General features: G+C 53.5%; 1 protein-coding gene across 1 annotated transcript in view; it reads right to left on the bottom strand.

The window, feature by feature from the left end:
• The window catches only part of TLL2 (tolloid like 2), a 137,701-nt gene that overhangs the window by 84,628 nt on the left and 32,149 nt on the right, over positions 1-20,924 (bottom strand). The gene's annotated exons all lie outside the window — the stretch shown is intronic.

Below are 20,924 nucleotides of genomic sequence, written 5' to 3'. Positions count from 1 at the left end.
CTGGGATCTTACTCATAGAGATCTTTCATTTAGGTTTTTTTTTTTTTTTTTTTTTTTGGCCACAGTGTCTTGGCTTTCCATGCCTGAAATACTCTCATGGGCTTTTTAGCCAGATATGAATGACTTAAGGGCTGATTCTGAGGCCAGAGTGCTGTTAAGGACATCTGCCAGTCTATGAGTCTGCTGTGTATCCTGCTTCCCATGTGGGATCATTCTCTGCTTTTTAATTCTATCAGTTAGTATTAGCAGACACTAGTCTTGTTTATGTGATCCCTTTGACTCTTAATCTACCATTATGATCAATTATGAACTGAAACTGATCACTTTGACTAGTGAGATGGCATTGGTACATGCCACCTTGATGGGATTGAATTGGAATCCCCTGGCACGTCTCTAACTCTACCATTAGGGGTAAGTCTGATTGAGCATGTGCTGAACTGTACATCTCCTCCCTCTCTTATTCCCACTCTTATATTTAACAGGGATCACTTTTCAGTTAAATTTAAACACCTAAGAATAATTGTGTGTTAATTAAAGAGTTCAACCAATAGTATTAAGTAGAACAAAAAAATACTAAAAGGAATAAAGTAGTAAGTTGTTTCTCAACAGTCGGGACAAGGGCTGATCAAGTCACTGTTTCTCATAGTGTCCATTTCACTTCAACAGGTTTCCTTTTAGGTGCTCGGTTAGTTGTCACTGATCAGGGAGAAACTGACGATATACTTTAAGGGGCTGGTGTTATGTTGCAATCAGTTAAGCCACTGCTTGCGATGCTGGAATCCCATATCAGAGGGCTGTTTAGAGGTTAGAGTCCCAGCTGCTCCGCTTTTGATCCAGCTTCCTGCTAATGTACCTGGGGAAGCAGCAGGATAGCCCAAGTGCTTGGTCCCTGTACCCAAGTGGGAGACCTGGATGGAGTTCTGGGCTCTGGTTATGGCCTGACCCAGCCCTAACTGTTGCAGCCCTTTTGGAGTGAAGCAAAGGATGGAAGATTCTCTCTCTCTCTCTCTCTCTCTCTCTCTCTCTGTAACTCTGCCTTTCAAATAAACAAAGTAACAATTTTTTTAAAAACAATACACTTTACGAAAAGACTGGAGTGACCAGGTTATGTGCAGTCATCTTGTTATCCGCGGGAGGCCAATGGGTTAAGAGTTACTGGGTTGAGACCCCACATCGTAGGCTAGCGCGCTTCATGGGGGACCCAGTAATGACCACTGGGTGCTCTGTGTGCGCCAAGCACGGGGCTTGCTGCCTCATGCGGATTTCCCATTTAGCTCTCAGTACAGTCCTAGGAGGCAGAGACTAGTACGGCTTTAGTCACCACAGCAAGGACTGAGGTCTTGGAAGCTTTATTTGTAGAAAACTTTCGCTGAGGCGCCTACAGTCACACAGCTACTAAGAGGCGAGACCCCGATGCAGCTGTAGGCCCGTCTGAACCCACAGATGGCCTCTGCAGCACACGGTGAGAGACGCCAGCCCGAACAATCTGGAACGAACGTCCCAATGGAAAAGGTCGGCAGGATCCCAGCTTCTCTCTCCCTGGGCAGGTCCCCTTCCCGGGAGGGGAGCTCTCTGCAGCACATCCCAGTGCTGGCTCTGAACCTCAGGAGCTAAGTGTGCACTCTGAGGGGCAGGCGGAGGGGGAGAAGAGGGAGGAAGGCAGAGGAAGACAGGTGCTGAATGGGAGCCTGGACCCCCAGGGAAGCTGCCCCTGCAAGCAACTCTGCCTCCTGCAGCAGGGGACTGCCCAGACTCAGACCCAAACAGTCAGAGCTCTCGGCACCCGAGCAAGGTCAGCCAGACATCCTACCCTCCTCAGGACGGGAAAGGGGTCCCTCACTTCTCATGGAGCTGAAAACCCCGGGAGTCCCTCACAGCCACGCAAGGTGCCCACGGTGACCAGGGCTCACCACCTGGCTTGAATCAAGTCAGTTCCAAGTGTGGTGGGCCTTGTGAGAGGCACAGCTATGACCCAGACACCGCACAGAGAACGGCGAGAGCAAGCTGGTGAAGGAAATCTCATGCCTGCCCTGGAAGTTCCCGAGGGCTTCCTGAAGGTGGCATCGAAGCACAAGAACGACTTCAACAGTGGAGCTGGGAGGGGTCAGGCCGGGAAGGACTCATCCAGGTTGATGACACAGCCTCTTGGACACGAGTGATCTTTGGCAAAATCATTTCTCTGAGCCTCAGTTTTTTCATCCATAAAATAGGGGTATACAAGGACCTAAGCTTTTTGGTTGTGAGCAACACCTAATATGAGGTCTGGCATATTGGAGGGCTCCATAGCCTCGCTTATGGTTACTCTTCAGGTCACCCAAGGAGCCTCACGTCCCAGGACCACAGCTGGGTCAGTCTTCTCTGCCTCCTCCAGGTGGCGCTCTCCCCCGGCTCTAGCTTGCTGCACCCAGTCCAGGGCTGGCCTCAGCTTCCCTGACACCTTGTGTCTGTGCCACCCACATTACAACTCTGGCAGGGTGTGAGAACACCCTGCTCAGTCCCTTTTAATTCCTTTGGAGGGGGGGGACCTCACTGAGCGAGACCAGCAATGATCTCACCTATTTGCTTACGTGTTTATGGTCTGCCCACGCCCCCATGCCCTCCAAAAGGCAACCTCCATCTTCTGCACTGTGTCTTCAGCCTGGGACAGGCCCGGCCGATGGAAGGCGGCGATCACGCGGCCATGCCCGGGGGTGGGGGGTGCTGCAGAGGGTGCAGCCAGCAGGATGTCGGCGCTGCTCTCCAGGCAGGAATTGATGATGTCGGGAAGGGTGGCGGGGCTGGGGGGAGGAGGGGAGGGACGCGCAGGAGAGCTGCTTAGGCAACAGGACAAGGGGGACTTGGGAGAGAGGGAGCAAGAGCCCTGGGCGGCTCTCTGAGACCTAATCAAGACAATTTGCCCGGGGCGGGGGGGGGGGGTAGTTGAGAAGGGCCCATTCAGAGGAGTCCAGATACACAACCCGGGGTAACTTTACCAGGAAGTGCGTACGAATGCAAGAGGAGAAGCATACGTTTGTACTGAGGTTTATAAAAACAGTAATAAGTAAAGGAGCGTCTGTGCTCCCCACTGGGACAGGCAATGCTATCAATGAGTAAAGGAAGTTACGAGTGACCCACGTTCTAAGAGGGTCTGGCTGGGACGCTCCCGGAGGTTACTAGAAAGTCATTCTCAAATTCAACAGAGGGAATAAACGGGCGAGACCATTCAAGACATTTCTAGAGATAAAAAGCAAGGGCAGTGAGGAAAGAGACCCACCCAGTATCGAAACGCACGAAGAAGTGAGCATGAACACACAGCTGGTGAGTGGGAGGCAACGCAGCACCACAGACAGGCATGCCCACTGTGGGACAGGAGACAGCGTCACACGGGGGAAGACTGAAGCTGATGATGTGAAATTGTTATTCAGAAATTATAGGGGCTGGTGCTGTGGCATAGCACATAATGCCGCCACCTGCGACACCAGCATCCCGTATGGGCACTGGCTCAGGTCCCACTGCTCCACTTCCAATCTAGCTCCCTGCTAATGCACCTGGGAAAGCAGCAGTAGATGGCCCAAGTTCCTGGCCCTCGGCACCCACGTGGGAGACTTGGAAGAAGCTCCTAGCTCCTGGATTCAGACTGGCCCACCTCTGGCCATTGCGTCTACTTGGGGAGTGAATCAGCGGGTGGAAGATCTCTCTTTCTCTCTCCCCCTCTCTGTAACTCTGCCTTTCAAATACATGAATCTTAAAAAAAAAAAAAAAAAAAAAAAAAAACACAACAACAATTATAGGAAGAGCTATTAACTCTACCCCCAAATAAAACTTAAATGGATTGAAAGAAAGCTTATACATAAACAAACACACTATGGAAAAACCTAACTTGAGCCACCGCTTGCGACAAAGGCATCCCATATTGGAATACCCACTCAAGTGCCCCCTGCTCCACCTCAGATCCAGCTCCCTGCCAATGTACCTGAGAAGCGGCGGACAATGGCTCAAGGACTTGAGTTCCTGCCCCCATGTGGGAGACCCGGATGGAGTTCTAGGCTCCTGGCTTTGGCCTGGTGCTGTGCTGGTTGTTGCAGCCATTTGAGGAATGAACCAGTGGATGAAAGATCTCTCTCTCTCTCTGTCTCTCTCTGTCTCTCTCTGTCACTCCCATCCATCCCCCATCACTGTCTTTCAAATCAATCAATAAATCTTTTTTTAAAAAAAACACAAGTTATTTCTTAAAGCTAGAATGGGAATAACTTGGCAAGTTTAAGAAAAAGAAAATTCAGTTGGACATATTCAAAACCTTCAAAACATTTATATTTCAGAAAGATGAATTCCCCAAAGTAAAAACAACTCTTCCGCAGAAGGAAAAACACCCACACTGGAGACAGAAATGGTGATTCCCTGTGCTCCCTCACAGCTCGCGTGGAGAGACAAGAAAGGCTGTGTCCAGGAGACACAGGGGTCAAGGACGTGGCAAACACATCCCAGAAGCGTCACTTCATCTGGCAGACGCTGCAGACGGAGCGTCTTGTCTCTCTTACAATCCACATGTTGAAATCCGAATGCCCCAATTGCTGGCATTTGCAGGGAGGCCCTTGGGCGGGGATGACGTCAGGAGGGCTGAGCCCTCACGAATGGGTTAGTGTCCCCATATGAGGGACTGCAGCCAGGTCTCACGTGCCATCTGCCACACAGAGAAGGTGTGGACTGGGAAGCAGGTGCATCTGAGGGCACCTGGAGCGGGAGCCCCCTCCCTGCCCCCAGCACTCTGAGAAACTGATTCCTGTTGTCTTTAAGTGAGCCCATCAGTGCCATCTGTGACAGCAGCCCAACTGGACTGAGAGCCACATAATCCTGCTGAAGAAGCTGGGCCTTGAGCGGTGACAAAAAAGGCAAAATCGAGGTGCTGTTGTCCGGCCATGGGCTCAGCAAAATGAAGAATGCAACGGTACTGCTCCACCATGAGGAGTCTGGCGGAAGCAGAGTTCTCCTTTGGGGGGGGGGGGGGGCTGTTTACTGAGAAAATTTGTTAAGCACCTAAAATGAGCACTTCACGGGACCAGGCGCTGGGAAGGAGCAAATAGCGGTGATTCACACAGCCGGGGCGGAGCTCATGCGGACAGGTGGGCAAGTGGGGCCTCCCAGAGAATGGAGGAAGGGTCAGGGGAGAGGCAAAGACCTCCGGGGCATGGGGTGGGGAAGGGGGGAGCATGTGGAGGAGAGGAGCAGTCCCCAGTCCCAGCCCTACCTGAGTCTGACCCCCACGCTCCCCCAGAGCCTCCCCCCGCCCCGATGCTCACCCTCTCCTCTGATGACCAATTGTAGATCCCTGGGCTGCTCAGTGTCCACTGGCTAGGCCCTGCCCCAGGACTTTGCTCAGGCTCTGCCTTCCACTTGCAGTGTCTGCCACATGGCAACCCTAATCAAAACCCTCCGAAGCCCCTCGGCCAGCTCCCTGCCATGCTCTGTTTACATCTCTTCATGGTTTGTACTCGTTCATTCGCTCGTTGAACAAGTTTCTGCAGGCTACCTCTCCATGCCAGTCTTTGTACCAGGCAGGTGCCAGGAACAGGCAAACAGACCAGATACAGTCCCTCCCTGCTAGGGGGCTCCTAGCCCTGGCATGCCATTCTTGGTGAGCCAGTCTGTCACCCCTACAGGAAACGTGATTCCTTAAGGACACAGAGGACACCGTGTCTCTCCAACCATGTGGCGTTTATAGCAGATGCGGTACAAATACATCCTGTTTCAATGGAGTAAACTAGACTGACCAGCATTTGCATATATTACATCAGTTAATCTCACTGCATCTGGGGGTAGGTATTATTATTGTTGTCCCCATTTCACAGACAAGGAAACTAAGGCTCCATAAGGTAAAGCACTTGGCCTGTGGTCACCAGCTGGTATGGCGCAGAGCCCAGAGTCTGACTCCCAGTCCTTGCTCTTTTCCCCAAGTTTTCCAACGTGGGCAGAGAAGGAAGGAGGAAAAGTTTCAGTGTAGACAGGAAGGCAATTAAATACACCCCCAAAGCAGAGTTTCATGGTTGCCAGATTAAACCTGCTCTCGGGGAAGCAGAAAGGGTCACCTACACCAGGGGTTAGGACTTCCTCGCTGCCAGGTAAAAAGTGCTTCCAGAGAAGCACACGTTTGTCTTCATAAACATCTCAGGAAGATTTTCACACACGGCCTTCGCACGGATGACCAAATGGCCAAGAAAGATTTACGGATGTCTCACAGTGCAAGCCCCAGTTATTGGGCCATAGAAAGAGTAGCACGGAGCTCGGGAAATCAAAGACAGGAAAGATCAAAGACAGAGCCCCAGCCTAGCCCTCTCACGGGGAACAGGAGGGGAGGGGCACAAAGTGGAGCAGGTGCTCCGTCGCCTGCCGAGGACCTTCCCCAGCCAGAAGTCAGCTGGGGGTTCAAGGGCTGCAGAGCCGCGGCTTCACCTTTAAGACAGAACGTCAGCAAGCAGAGGTCAAGGCAACTAGTACTTTGTTGGGTGGCAGCCACGTCACCAATGCAATGGCCCCTTTGTTTCAGAGGGGCTGATGCCTATTATCAGCCCCATCCCACTGACAAGTGCTCGTGCTGATGCCAACTCCTGTGCCAGGCCATGCACCTTCCCCTGGGAGCACCGCGTGCACCCTCTGTTTGCCTTTTCTGTGCTCCCCCCACTGCCTCCCAGAGCCGGGCACATGGCAGGCACACTGCGTCATAAGCAGGCACCAGGAATGGACGCTCTACAACGAGGAGGTGAGCCTGGAAGAAGGATCTTGTTCCAGGCCACTAGGTAACACATGGAGCTCTATGACCCTCCTTCCTTGATGGAGAATGGAAGAGTGGCCTTGATCAGTATCATGGGAATTGGATTAGAGCCCAAGGTGGTGCCCCTTACCCACTGGCCAATATGCAACCTCAAATACCAACAGCTGGGGGAAGGGCAGGTGCTGTGGTGCAGCGAGTTAAGCCACTGATTGGAAGGCCTGCATCCCAGATTTGAATGCCTGGGATCGCGTCCTGCCTCCTCTTCCTACCCAGCTTCCTGCTCGTGTGCACCTTAGGTGGCAGCAGGTGCAGGCTCAAGTACTTGAGTCTCTGCCACCCATGTGGGAGACCTGAATGGAGTTTCTGGCTCCTGGCTTTAGCCTGGACTAGACCCAGCTACTGGGGGAAAATCTCTCTCTCTCTCTCTCTCTCTGCTTTTCAAAGAAATAAGAATAAATAAATACACTTTAAAAATGTTAACAGGGTGTAGAAAACAGCTAACACATGCGAGTTTAAAAAGGTTGATGAGAAAGATGCATAGGGAGTGGTGAGGACTGTGGCAAAACACAGAGTGCCTGCCCCTGCCGAGTCCAGCCCACCATTATGCAACCGCGTTGATGGTTGCCATGTGGGACGGCTGGGCCAGTGTGGCCAGATCTTCTAACATTTCCAGAGGAGCCAGAGTTCTGGATTTTCATGAGAAATATCATTTTCAAATGTTGGCAGTGAATTAAAAAAATGTAAGCACTACAAAACAAACAAAACACATCTGCAGACCAGATTTGGCGGGTGGACTGACCGCTTAGGACCTCTGGGCTGCAGAGTGAATGGGAAAGTCACGCCTTTAGGTGATGTCAGTGTCAGAGAGGGATTCCTTGGGCAACAGCAGCCAAGGTCCCCAGATGGAAAGGTGTGGAGCCCCCGGGAAGCAGAAGCAAGGGGCAGCAGGAGCTGGAGGTGGGCGGATAAAGTCCACAGCCTCAGAGCCAAGGCCAGCAGCTGCGGCTTTATTCTCAGGGTCTGGGGTCAAACAAGGCTCCTGGAAGGGGACTACAGAGAAATAAGACGACCAGAACAGAGTGGGTTCCACCGGGGACTCCGCCACCATCATCATCTTCCCTCTATGGAGTTCCTTGGAAACCATGGCAACAGTGACCCGCAGACCTCGGCGTAAACAGCCCCAGAAGCCACCCTGACACCAGTCCCCGGTGAGCAGAACAGGGGGCCTCACTGCAGCTCATGGCAGCAGGGCCACAGGCTGTCCCTCAAGGTGCACCACCAGCCTTTATGGTCAGGCCTACTTGTCGCCGGGTGCTCGGTCCCCATCCCTTGTGTGGCTCTAGCTTTCCTAACCTCCTCTCCTCAGCCCGTTGCTGTTGGCTGGTTTCCAAGAAGGGACAGAGGGAAGGCACAGCCCCATTTCTGCCAGCATCTTGTCTGGGAGGTCTTGGGTCTGTAAGCAGACTGTGCTGAAGCCCCAAGCAAGCGGCATCAAGGGAAGGAGGCCCACAGGCACGGAGGTGACCTACTTAGCAATGCGGGCAGCAGGCACTGCGTATCCAGTCCCCATCTCATCCAGGGAACTTGGCAAGAGGACCAAGAGGCTCATTCCTGGCCTAGAGTCCGACCCTCCATTTTATAGGAAAGGGAACTGAGGTTCCCAAGGGGGAGTGACAGCCCAGTGTTTGCCGTGTGACGGGCAACTTGAAGGCACTGGTTTTGTCCAAAACCAACTTAGCTCAGTCTCATGCCCAGTAGGGAACGGCTTCGGTAGGGGCAGACGTTCAGCCTGTGGTCGAGACACCAGCTAAGATGTCTGCATGCCACACTGGAGCGCCTGAGTTCGATGCCTGGCTCTGAATCTTGATTCCCACTTCCTGCTACTGTGCACTCGGGGGGCAGCAGATGATGCTCCAGTGCCTGGGCTCCTGCGGCCCACCTGGGAGACCTGGGTGGGGTTCCAAGCTCCCAGCTGCAGCCTTGGGCCAGCCCCAGCTGGTGGGAACATCGGGGGAGTGAACCCGTAGGTGGGAGTTCTCTTCTCTGTCTCTGTGTCTTTCTGCCACTCAAGAAAATTTGAAAAAGATTTTTTTTAAGAAACTGCTTGAGTAGTAAGTGTATCTGCAACAAAAGTCAGTTTCCAGCTGTAACAAAGTACACCCACCTAAAAAGGCTAAGAAAGACCAGAACGGGGCAGGCACTGTGGCGCAGAGGGTTAAGCTGCCATTGGGACAGTCCTATCCCATCCTGGAGGGCCGGTCTGGGGCCTTGCCTCTGTGCTTCCCATCCAGCTCTCTGCTAATACGCTTGAGAAGCGGCAGGTGGTGGCTCAAGTACTTGAGTCCCTGCCACCCCCGGGGAGATCCGGATGGAGTTCCTGGCTCCTGGCTTTAGCCTGGCCCTCTCCCAGCTGTTGGCAGTCATTCCAGGTATGAACCAGCGGATGGAAGAGCTTTCTGTCTCTCCCTCTCTGCCTTTCAAATAAACAAATCTTGAAAAGAAATACAAGAATAAAGATGCATAGCTTTAAAAAACACAAAATGCCAAGTTAAAAAATTAGGAGGCTATTACTTATGGGATCATGGATCCTATATTTTATTAACAAAGGATTTACCACAGTGTTCTTTAAAGTCAGGGTGAGAAGCAAGTGTGTTTGTTGTTGTTGTTAAATCTAGGACCACAATACTGGGCACATTTATTGGAGGATGACATAAATAAAATGCCTTTAGTGGGAGTATTTCCTTTTAATCTGCTTCAGATAACAGCTACCATTTAAATTAAGTCTAGGAAACACAGAATTTCATAACAATAAGCACGAACCAAAACGCACACACAGCTCAGGAAGAGTGAACGTGGACCCACATGCAGTGAACGCAGATGCTGGTGACTGAAGGTGAAGCGAGCCTTCTGTGGTCAAAGCCGAGAGGCCAAGGTCGAATCCTCATCTGATGCCAGCAGTCTCCAACCCTCAAGAGGCTGGCCCCAAATTCCACAGATTAAGATGGCCGATGGGAATTCACAGAGCATTTTCCCATGAACATGATGTTCCAAACAGCGGAGCTAGGGTGGGATTAGCAGGCTCGGCCCCCAAAAGCCAGGTTAACCCAAAAGGAAGCTGGACCTGCCCAGGGGTCAGTTTGCTCACCCATCGCCTCCCAGCCAGGGCTGCTCTATCACTCATTCTTCTCAGGAGCTGCCCTGTTCCACTATCCCCCCCCACCCCCCCCCTCCCCCAAGGCTCGTCCTCAGCTCCTCTGGGCTCACTGGAGCTCCCTCCCTGCTAGGTTCTTCCCACTCTCCAGACTTCCACAGAACCCCTGCACTGGCGTGGGCTGAGCAATCATGACGCACAGGCAGGCAGGATGGCCATGCTGGGGCAGGTGCAAGAAGAGGAGACGGAAGCAAAAGCGAGAGAGGAGAATTCAGCTTTGCGCCTTCTCTCTCATTCCTAGCTCAGTCCCCAAGAGACGGGCTCTCCTCTGCTTCTGTCCTTAGATGGCTAGGAAAATGTACTCCTAAAGCAGACGCTTTGACTTGAGCTCTCTTGAGTGGGATTCTGCAGCTTGCAACTGAAAGAACCTTGGCTGGACCATCAGCTGCTAAACTCTTACTTGTCCCAGTTTGTCCAAGTCGTCCACCCACTGTGACGAAGCCCCCAGAGTCATGAGTCCTGAGGATGACAGCCACCCTGGATGCATACTCACGGGTAGTCACCGCCCATGCCCTGCCTGGCCCTGCACCCCACTGGGGTCCCAGGTGGACTCCCAGCCCAGCTTCTCCAAATCCTGACAAATGCAGTCACAGTGAAAATCAACTTAAAGGTGAATTTATTTTTCCCAACACTTCAAGTTCTCAGTGAACTCTGGCTTCAGTCCAAGGCATAAGTCAGCCCCCGAATGAGGCCCCAGAGAAAGAGATGATAGAATCCTTATGTTGCATTCTTTCTTCCTTCCCAAGGAGCAGATGTACGCTATCAGATGCCTCTTTATGATCTCAAATCATCTTCCCAAATTAAAAACTTTACGGGTGGAATAGCAGCCAGACCTTGCCCAGCTCCTGCCCGAAGGCCTCCTCCCCTCCTGGCTAGCACCTGCTGACTGCTCTGTCTGAGGGCTGAGCCCCGGCCCTGGCTTTGCCCCCAGCCCTGTCCTCAGGCAGCGGGGTCTAAGGAGTTTGAATTTGGCCCTCAACATCATCCTCGCTTCTGCTCTGGCTCTGACCCGGGCCTGATTCGGATTTATGGATGTCTGCTTTATTTCTGACGCTTGTCCACATCTCGTGATCTCAGGCCAACTCCCAAATCCCCACTTCCCACAAGGACTAGGGGCCCTTGCTATGTTCTTTCCAACTTCCATCACAGAGCTAGAAGCCTACCTAAAGCCTCTCTGATGCCATTTGCCTGGCTCTCGGGATCCCTAGGCTGGACCCAACACCAACTCCTGCCTGAATGACAGCCATGGCACTGGGTCAGCCTGCTCAGGGAGGAGCTCTGCACCCCAGGGCCCACCTCAAGCCTCCAGTGCTCCCAGAGCATGGCAATAATCCCAGCAATCAAACCCCGTCTCCTTATGGTGGGAGAAAAAGTCAATCACACCAGGTCCTTGGTGTGCAGCCCCAAAGAGCTCCCCAGCTGGTATTTATTTTTAAATATTTTATTTATTTATTTTTTTAAATTTATTTATTTGGCCGGCGCCGCGGCTCAATAGGCTAATTCTCCGTCTGCGGCGCCGGCACACCAGATTCTGTCCCGGTTGCTCCTCTTCCTGTCCAGCTCTCTGCTGTGGCCCAGGAGTGCAGTGGAGGATGGCCCAAGTCCTTGGGCCCTGCACCCGCATGGGAGACCAGGAGAAGCACCTGGCTCCTGGCTTCAGATCCGCGCGATGCGCCGGCAGCAGCGCACCGGCCGCGGCGGCCATTGGAGGGTGAACCAACAGCAAAAGGAAGACCTTTCTCTCTGTTTCTCTCTCTCAGTGTCCACTCTGCCTGTCAAAAAATAAAAAATAAAATAAAAAATTTATTTATTTATTTGAAAGTCAGAGCTATACAGAGAGAGAAGGAGAAGCAGAGAGAGAGATCTTCCATCCTCTGGTTCACTCCCCAAATGGCCGCAACGGCTGGCGTTGCACCCATCTGAAGCCAGGAGCCAGGACCTTTTTCCGGGTCTCCCACATAGGTGCAGGGGCCCAAACACTTGGGCTATCTTCCACTGCTTTTCCAGGCCACAGCAGAGAGAGCCAGATCATAAGTGGAGCAGCTGGGACTTGAACCAGCGCCCATATGGGACACTGGCACTGAAGGTGGTGGCCTCACCTGCTACGCTACCCAAGATTTTATTTATTTATTTAGGATGTAGGGTTATAGACAGATAGAGGGAGAGACAGAGACAGGTCTTCCACACACTGGATTACTCCCCAAAGGGCCACAACGGCCAGAGCTGAGCCTATCAAAAGCCAGGAGTCAGGAGCTTCTTCTGGGTCTCCCACATGGGTGCAGAGGTCCAAGCACTTGGGCCACCTTCTGCTTTCCCAGGCCACAGCAGAGAGCTGGATCAGAAGAGGAGCAGCTGGGATATGAACCGGTGTCCCTATGGGATGCTGGCACCACACAGCTTACACATGCTATACCACAGCGCCGGCCTCAGCAGGTATTCATTACCTGAAGGAAGGAACAAGGGCGAGAAGGCCATGCTAAGGAGGGAGCTGGCACTGCAGAGGGACAGGCCCCAGGGGAGGGTGCAGAGCAGGACAGACTAGGAGACCCCCACACGAAGACCAAGTCCTCAGTTGTGCAAGCCAAGAAGTCTCATGGGGGGAGCAGCTGGACAGCCTGCAGGTCGGGGGATAGGAAGGCTGGAAGGGGCACAGGAGGAGTGGGGGAGAACCCTGGCTCACTCTCTCCTGCTCAGAGAAGACCTAAGGACCTTTTCTATCTGGGAATCAATACAAGAGGCCCAGTAAGGAGATGCTATCGGGGATGCTATTGGCCATGTAGCTAAGGATGCCCTTTGCCAACATGCCCTGCAAGGTGGCGTGGGCCTGCCCAGTCACAGTGTGAGACTGTCTTTTGTTGAGGGTACTGCTTCCAGCTGGGGATGTGAGGCACCAGACACTCAGTCTGAACCCCAATGGCCTCTTGGTACAGAGACAAGTTGCCACGGTTGACCGGCTGGTGGAGGAAGGGGATACCAATGGCAAGCGAGGCCATGGAGGGCAGAATGAGCGTGGTCCCCACAAGCCCACGGGAACCATCCGGCTCCTTACCACTACCTTGGGGCAGTGACGGAGCCCAGTCTACAGCAGCTCAAGGGGACAGGGTTAGTGGTGAGTGAGGCCAGCTACTTTCTCAAAGCAGCAGAGTATACAAGTCAGCAGAGCCCTTGACCTTAGTTGATTAAGACCTAATCTTGACTCTGCCAGTAGTTAGCTGTGCAATTGCATGGGAACATTAGGCATGACGTCTATAGGCACTAACGGTCTTGGCTATGTGAAGATCAGGTGAGATTGTGGATGTAAAGCAATTAACCCACAGTTACCACACAACCAGAGTAGTGATTATCAGTCTTTGTATTGATTATTATTAAAGAGGACCCAGGCTCTGGTCAACTTGCAGATCTTTCTTTTTTTTTTTTTTTTTTTTTTTTTTTAATTTTTGACAGGCAGAGTGGACAGTAGAGGGAGATAGAGAGAAAGGTCTTCCTTTTTGCCGTTGGTTCACCCTCCAATGGCCGCTGCGGTAGGCGCGCTGCGGCCGGCGCACCGCGCTGTTCCGATGGCAGGAGCCAGGTGCTTCTCCTGGTCTCCCATGGGGTGCAGGGCCCAAGAACTTGGGCCATCCTCCACTGCACTCCCTGGCCACAGCAGAGAGCTGGCCTGGAAGAGGGGCAACCGGGACAGGATCGGTGCCCCGATGTGCCGGCGCCACAAGGTAGAAGATTAGCCTAGTGAGCCGCGGCGCCGGCTAAGATCTTTCTTTCCCTCCCTCTGTGGCCCCAGAGTTGGGCTCAGAACAATGAAGGAAGTCTTTATGATGAGGATTGATTTTGTGATTTCCCGGGTGTGGGCTGGGCTGCAAATCCAAGGATCTGATAGGAGCGTGTTGGTGCAGGCCCAGCTCCAGCGTCCTATGGATCTGGCAGAGCAGCGGCATGGAGACTTTCAAGAGTTAGGCATTTAGGGAGCACAGGGGCTGGGACCCACAAGTGGGCCAGCAGAGGGATTTTGGGTGTGAGCCCCTGGAATCAATGCCTTACCTACTGCACTCATTTAGTCCCCACTGTATGACAGGTGCTATTTTCCCATCTTACAATGAAGGAACGAGTTACGGTAAGTCCCCAAACTAATCAATACATAAGTCCCACAGCTAATGGATACACAACCATGGCCGCAGCCCAGGCCTGCCTGCCTCCACCACCACAGCTTTTCACACTGCAGCCCTCCCAGTGCTGGCTGCCGTGTGAACATGTCCCACAGGACAGGAGAGGGAGGCCGCAGGCAGCATTTTGTAACGTGTAATCTATGGGTAGTTAAACCTCTTGAAAGTGCAAGTGGAATTGTGTGTGTGTGCAAGTGTGTGCTTGTTCAGAGAAATGCTGCTCATAGCATTTATTTTTTTCTTAAAAGATCTATTTATTTATTTGAAAAGCAGAGTTACAGAGAGGCAGAGGTAGAGAGAGAGAGAGAGGTCTTCCATCCGCTGGTTCACTCCCCAGATGGTGGCAATGACCAGAGCTGAGCCGATCTGAAGCCAGGAGCCAGGAGCTTTTTCTGGGTTTCCCTAAGCAGGTGCAGGAGCCCAAGGACTTGGGCCATCTTCCACTGCTTTCCCAGGCCATAGCAGAGAGCCGAATCAGAAGTAGAAAAGCCAAGACTCAAACCAGCACCCATATGGGATGTCAGCTCTGCAGGCAGTGGCTTTACCCACTACGCCACAGCGCCACCCCCCATAGCATTTATAAGGCCCTCAGAGGAGGCTGTGACCCTCAAAATGCTAAGTACAGCAAAAGTCATCAAGATAAGCTCTGGGCCCCCCTCACCCCACACTGAAGAGGAGAGAGGCAGGGGTGGGGATGAGTAGGAGAGCGCCCTCCAATAGGGGCCACACAGCCTCTCAGAGATGGCCCTTGGCAATGTATGATGTGAGAGAAGACAGACTTGAATGAATGAAGTGCCCCAGCAAGACGGTAGCCTGGCATTCATTCATACCCTCAGGCCATCATCTCTTCCATGGGACATCGCACTGGCCCAGGCCTCAGCTAGACCCCTATGAGTGGCGCTCCCACCCGATGCTGAAATCATGGGGTCATGTCCGCAGAACCTGGGGGCACAGGCTGGAAAGCCACAGCCTGTCCCTGGGGCTGCTTAAGACTACCTCATTCGTGAGCTCTCACGAGAGCCTTGGAGCTAAAACTGTCGCAGAAACAAAGGAACGTGGGCTTTTTAGACCCTTGACCTTGGATAGCACAGCATGGAGACCTGGCATCAGAGCTCTCTGGTTTGGGAGAACTGGGACCTTCCAGGTGTGCACCCACCTTCCAGGCTTAAAGTTAGCTCGGGGATACCTTTGGGCCCCCTCTTTTCTCTGGCCTGAAGCACCGGAGCTCAAAGGCAGAGCTCCAACTGGCTTGAAAGAAGGGAGAATGCGGCTTCATCAGCCCCTCTGCTCACATGGGAGCCCTGAGACCAGGTGAGGGTAACATGAGCCCCTCCAGGTCACAGCCAGAGAGGAAGAGGAAGTCTAGGAGCCAGAGGGTTTGCCAGGAAAGAAACCTCCTGATTCTGAGGTGAGGCCCAGGGAGGGGACGCAAGCCATCCAAAGGCAGGTCCTGGCCTCTGTCCCGTTGATGCACTACATCCAACCCGGATGCCCAAACCACTGGGGTTGTGCAGATGTCTACACAGGCAGTGGGAGCTTAGGAAGCGAGGGTGGGGGGCAAGGCAGGCTTGCGAAGCGGAGATGGACATGGCCCAGCGGCTCGGAATAGACAAGGCGGAGACATCAGCTTCCGTCAGAGCCAGTAAGTAATGAAAACCAGCTCCCGGCTCCCAGCCTCATCACAGAGACCAAGAAATCAGATCCATTATCCGGATGGAGAACGCCGCGAGACAAGATATCCCCTGAGCTGACTTCCTGGGCTCTTTAGGAAAAAAACAGAAAGTGCAAAGCGTGTCCCCCAAGTCTCCCTGCCACACAGTGCATGGCCAAGAGGACAGGGGTCTGCAAACTCAGCCCCCCGACACATCGAAGTAGATGCGAGAGGGCGGGAGTGTGTGTGTGTGCGTGTGCATGTCTGTGTGTGTCTCCCACTAAGTACTTCCTTCACTACACAGCTAATCCGATTAGCAGCTTTAGGAAACTCTGCAGTGCCCATTCAAGGGCCCCATTCATAGAACAGCTTGGCCCATGCCTGCCCGGAGCTCCCATTTTTCTCACTGCAAATAAAATGCACACAGAAGGACTTTCTCTCCCCTGAAGAATACACTCTTGCCTCCATGTCCCCCACACATCCAAAAGGCTGCCACCTCTTCGCCCCGAAGCTCCCATGGCGGGGGAACGGGCCTGTCCGCAGCGGGGCTGGACATCCGAGCCCTCTCCCTCCCAGCCCCACATGAGCCCCGCCCTGAGAGCCTGCGCACCCAGGTGGTCTTGTGCAGCTGACAGCTGGGCTGAGTGAGGAGCGTGAGGAATGCACAGTGGCCGCAGCGCCTGGGTGAGTCACCGGCCTTCGCTGGGCCTCCACTGCTTTCTCTGTAGAATGGGGACTGTGACAGAGGCAGCAGCTGGAGCAGGAGGCTGCAAGGAAGGAAGCCCAGGGCGTGGACAGACACGATGTCATGGTGTTTGGCTGCGGGACCAGGACAGGAAAGGGAGCCTGGATGTGTTGGTTGTGGACAGAGTGTGCAGGGCCTTGAGAGCCAAGCGCAGGAGCGGTTCCCGCGAGCAGGGGCTGCCGGGGGTGCTAAGCGGCACAGTGCGTGAGTCTCCTAGCACTGCTCTAGGAACGACCACACACTGGGGGGCCTTCTGCCCATGGGACCCTGCTCTCTCACGGTTCCGGAGGCCGTGTGTCTGGAGTCAGGGTGTTGGCAAAGCCACGCTCACTGGGAAGGGCCTGGGGGAAACGCCTCCTTTGCCACTGCCTACCTTGTGGGGCTCCCGACAAGCTTTGGTGGTGCTCCTTGGCTTGTGGGCACATCCCGCCAAGCTCCATCTCTGTCCTCACGGCCCCCATCCCACTGTGTCTCAGGGTCCTCTTCTCTCCCTATAAGAACTCCAGTCAACGGATTCAGGGTCCACCCTCCATGCAGGCTGATCTCCTCTCCAGATCATTCACTGTACAGACCTGCAAAGACCTTATTCCCAAATATGCGTACACTCCGAGGTTGCAGGTAGACGTGAACTTGTAGGGGCGGCAGAGCGTGGTAGTGAGGGAGGGGACACAGGGTTAACATTTGCTATGTGCCAGGTACTGTGCTAAGTACTTCACAGCCTTTCCTTCCAACCCACCGCAGTGGCTGCAAGGTTGCCAGGAAGATCATCTGGAGGCAGGGTGGGGAGCGAGAGACTAGGGGCAGGGAGACAAACTAGAATGCAATCCTCGTAAGCCTGCAGTCCCAAAGTGAACAGCGACAGCGCTCCCCAAAGCCCTTGGTGCCTGTCTTTGTGGCCACAGCAGTGCCTTGAGGGGGCTCTGCAATCAGCCTGGACACCAGGCCCTGGCTCACCCCCGACCCAGAAAGACCACAGTGACAGCAAAGGTGGGTTACCCACATGCTAGTCAGTTCCTTCCCGGTGGCAATTGGGTGGCACATTGGCCCAGGGGAGAACACAGCAGCCTAGGGGTTGGGTGGGGGCAACTGAGCCCTAGGCCTGATTCTGCTGCTGACTGAATTAACATTGGGCCCATCAAAAGAAGGATGCCAGCTCTGCTGTGGCCTGGGAGGGCAGTGGAGGATGGCCCAAGTGCTTGGGCTCCTCTACCGTAATGGAAGACCGGGAGGAGGCACCTGGCTCCTGGCCTTGGATCGGCGCAGCTCTGGCCACTGTGGCCATTTGGGGAGTGAACCAATGGAAGGAAGACCTTTCTGTCTCTCTCACTGCCTGTAACTCTACCTGCCAAATAAATAAATAAAAATATTTAAGAAAAAGAAGGATGCTGACTGGGCCATCTCTAGGGCACCTGACATCACTTTGCTCTGCAGCCAGGAGGGAGCTCCAAGTTCAGAGGAAAACCAGGAGGCCTTGGGGTTGCACTTCAGGTCTTTAAGTCCTTCTCCCTCATGTGCCCATGCAGAAATTCCAGCTCCCTCCCCTTGTTTTCTCCCTCCCCCAACTCAAAAAATTAAAATGGGGGTGTCTGCCAAAGCTTGGAAATGAAACAGCTTGTATCTAAGAATCATCCTGCAGCTAGCTGGAAGTAGGAAGTGGGAGGGAGAGGTGTGATGTCTTTCTAATTAATTTTTAAGAAAATCAGTGGCAAAGTTTAAAGATCTAAGCATAAGGGAAGCAACCTGCCTGTGGGTCTGTAAGGGCTTAGTTAGACAAAACAGGGCAGAACTGCACAATGGCTCACGACTGACACGAAAATAGCAAGAGGACCGCACTGCCCACCTGGTGTCTGCGATGTGGAATGAAGCGACAAACACGATCATACAAGAGCATGTGGAGTAGGCTCCCTTCCGTGTTTAGAACATATACACTTCGGGGCCGGCGCTGTGGCGCAGCGGGTTAATGCTCTGGCCTGACATGCTTGCATCCCATGTGGGTGCCGGTTCTAGTCCCAGCTGCTCCTCTTCCGATCCAGCTCTCTGCTATGGCCTGGGATAGCAGTAGAAGATGGCCCAAGTCCTTGGGCCCCTGCACCTGTGTGGGAGACCTGGAAAAAGCTCCTGGCCCCTGGCTTTGGATGGGCGCAGCTCTGGCCGTTGCGGTCATCTGGGGAGTAACCCAGCGGATAGAAGACCTCTCTCTTTGTCTCTACCTCTCTCTGTAACTCTATCTTTCAAATAAATAAAATAAATCTTTAAAAAAAAACCATACACACTTCTTTATGTAAACATAGTAAAATATAGGTATTTACACATTTTATATACACAGACACGTGCGTGTGTGCATTTGCGTGCATGGGCCTACAAACATTAAGCCTGGAAGGAATGCAGCAAACAGTCATTGATGGGTGTCCCTGGGACTGAAATAACAGAGGTTTTCCTTTCTGCTTTATACAATTATAGGCTATTGAATTTTTCTTTCTTTTTTAAACATCAAGTAGTATCAGTTTAATTAGCAAAACAATCAAAAACATTCCCCCTTCTGAAAATGAAATAAGTATTCCAGATAGATGCAAGGAACCCTAGGCCGCCAGAGACCAGCAACCAGGAGAAAGATCACCCTGGCATAAAGTGCCATGCCCAAGGGCCTCACTGCCCAAGTCCCCAAATCCCCCCAGAAAACATGACCTCAGGGGCCAGATCCTCCCAGGTCAATATTCTCTCTGCAAACACAAACAATGATGATGAGGAGGAAGCAGGTTGATATTTATTGTGCATTTAGTATGCGCCAGGTACTAAGCAAAGCACTTTATGGCTTTTGGTTTCATCCTCAGGACATCGCTGTGAGGAGAGGAATCTACCCATTTGACAGGTGAAGAAACAGAGGCCCGTCTCGGAAATCCAAGTCCAGGTGGTCTGGCTGTGACGCCAGGGACTGTGACCCACGCTCCAGCCACCCTTGTAGGACTCTCGCTGGCACAGCAGGCCCCGGGAAGACGGCTCTGGGCTGTGCCCTCCTCCTTCTCTGCCTCAGGCTCCCCCCCTCCCCAAACACTACCCAGTGCCTTCTGGGTTCAAGGTGCCTGGACTTGTGTGTGAACTCTGCTGTCCACCAGCTCACAGGGCAAAGGAAACTGAAGACAGACACTCGAGTGCTTAGCCCACGTCCACCTTGGGTGCACGCCATGAGAGAGGCACAAGTGGAGTGTTAGACGGCCCCTCCCTGCAGCAGCCTCCGGCTAATCTCCCCCAAGGCCACTCTCAGGCAGCTGGCACAGAGCTGGCGTGGTGGCTGGCTACCGCACAGCCTTGCCCTGGCTCAAGCCTCACTCGCTTGTGCCAACCCTGAGCTCCCAAGCTGGACCAGCGCAGCAGAAGGGGTCGTCCTGAGCACGGTGCTGGTGTTTGGCCATCAGCCGACTACTGTGTGGGCTCAGAGTAGGAGGCTGAGACTCCAAAGGCCTTCCTGATCCCACACGGACGCTGTCCCTGCTTGCCCAATGGACGTGCACCCACTGAGAGTGTAAATTAGCACAACCACTTTGGGTCGTACTACCGAGGCAGAACCTGAGTATTCCCCACGAGCCTGCAGCTCCACTGCTGAGTACGAACACATGTGTCCACCCAAAGATACATACAAGAACGTCAGAAGCAGTTCTGTCTCATCGCCAAGGATGTTTGTCAAGAGAAGAACACGCGCACTCGGGTACAGCCACGCAGTAGAATCTCTCACAACAGTGCAGGCGTGGACTGTCCCACCCAGCCCCAGGTGAATCCCACAACCGTAAAGTCAAGTGGAAGAAGACAGACACAGACTAACGCACGCCGACCCACACTGCCCTCTGTTCCTCCACCAAGGGAGCCCTCCCACTCCCCACTCCCCACACGGCTCCACCTGGAAGGCTCTTGCTCCCACTCAGGACCCCCGCCCACCCCTCAGGACACAGCGCCTGAGTACCCACTCCCCAGGCTGGCTCCTTCCCTCACCCTCCCCACCTCCCCATGCTCTTGGCTCCTTTCCCACCGGCCACATGGGTTAGGGTTTATCTGCCTGCCTCTCCCTAGACTGGGAGCCTCTTAGGAAGAAGAGAGCTCCATTTTCTGAGGTCTCACGGGCCTGGTGTGGAGTCCATCTCCCAAACCTCTGTGGGGCAAGTGCTGGGTTCGTTCCCATTTCACAGACAGGAAAGCTGAGCCCTGGAGACTTGACCAGATCTATACCCAGTCTCCCTGGTGTGAATTGAATCCGTGAAGGCAGGGCTCACACTGTGTCCCCCTTTCTCCAGCACTGCTCTGGGCCCATGACAGGTGCCCAGAGAAGGTTTGAGAGGAAGCAAGGCTGCAGGGACTGGGCACACAGGAGCCCCAGTCACCAAATAACATGCTAGCAGCAGCCACCCCAGGACACCGGCTAC

Source organism: Lepus europaeus, chromosome 17, assembly GCF_033115175.1.
Source record: "Lepus europaeus isolate LE1 chromosome 17, mLepTim1.pri, whole genome shotgun sequence".
Taxonomy (NCBI): Eukaryota; Metazoa; Chordata; class Mammalia; order Lagomorpha; family Leporidae; genus Lepus; species Lepus europaeus.
Note: the sequence above shows the minus strand (reverse complement) of the source record. Positions and strands in the feature narration are given on the sequence as shown.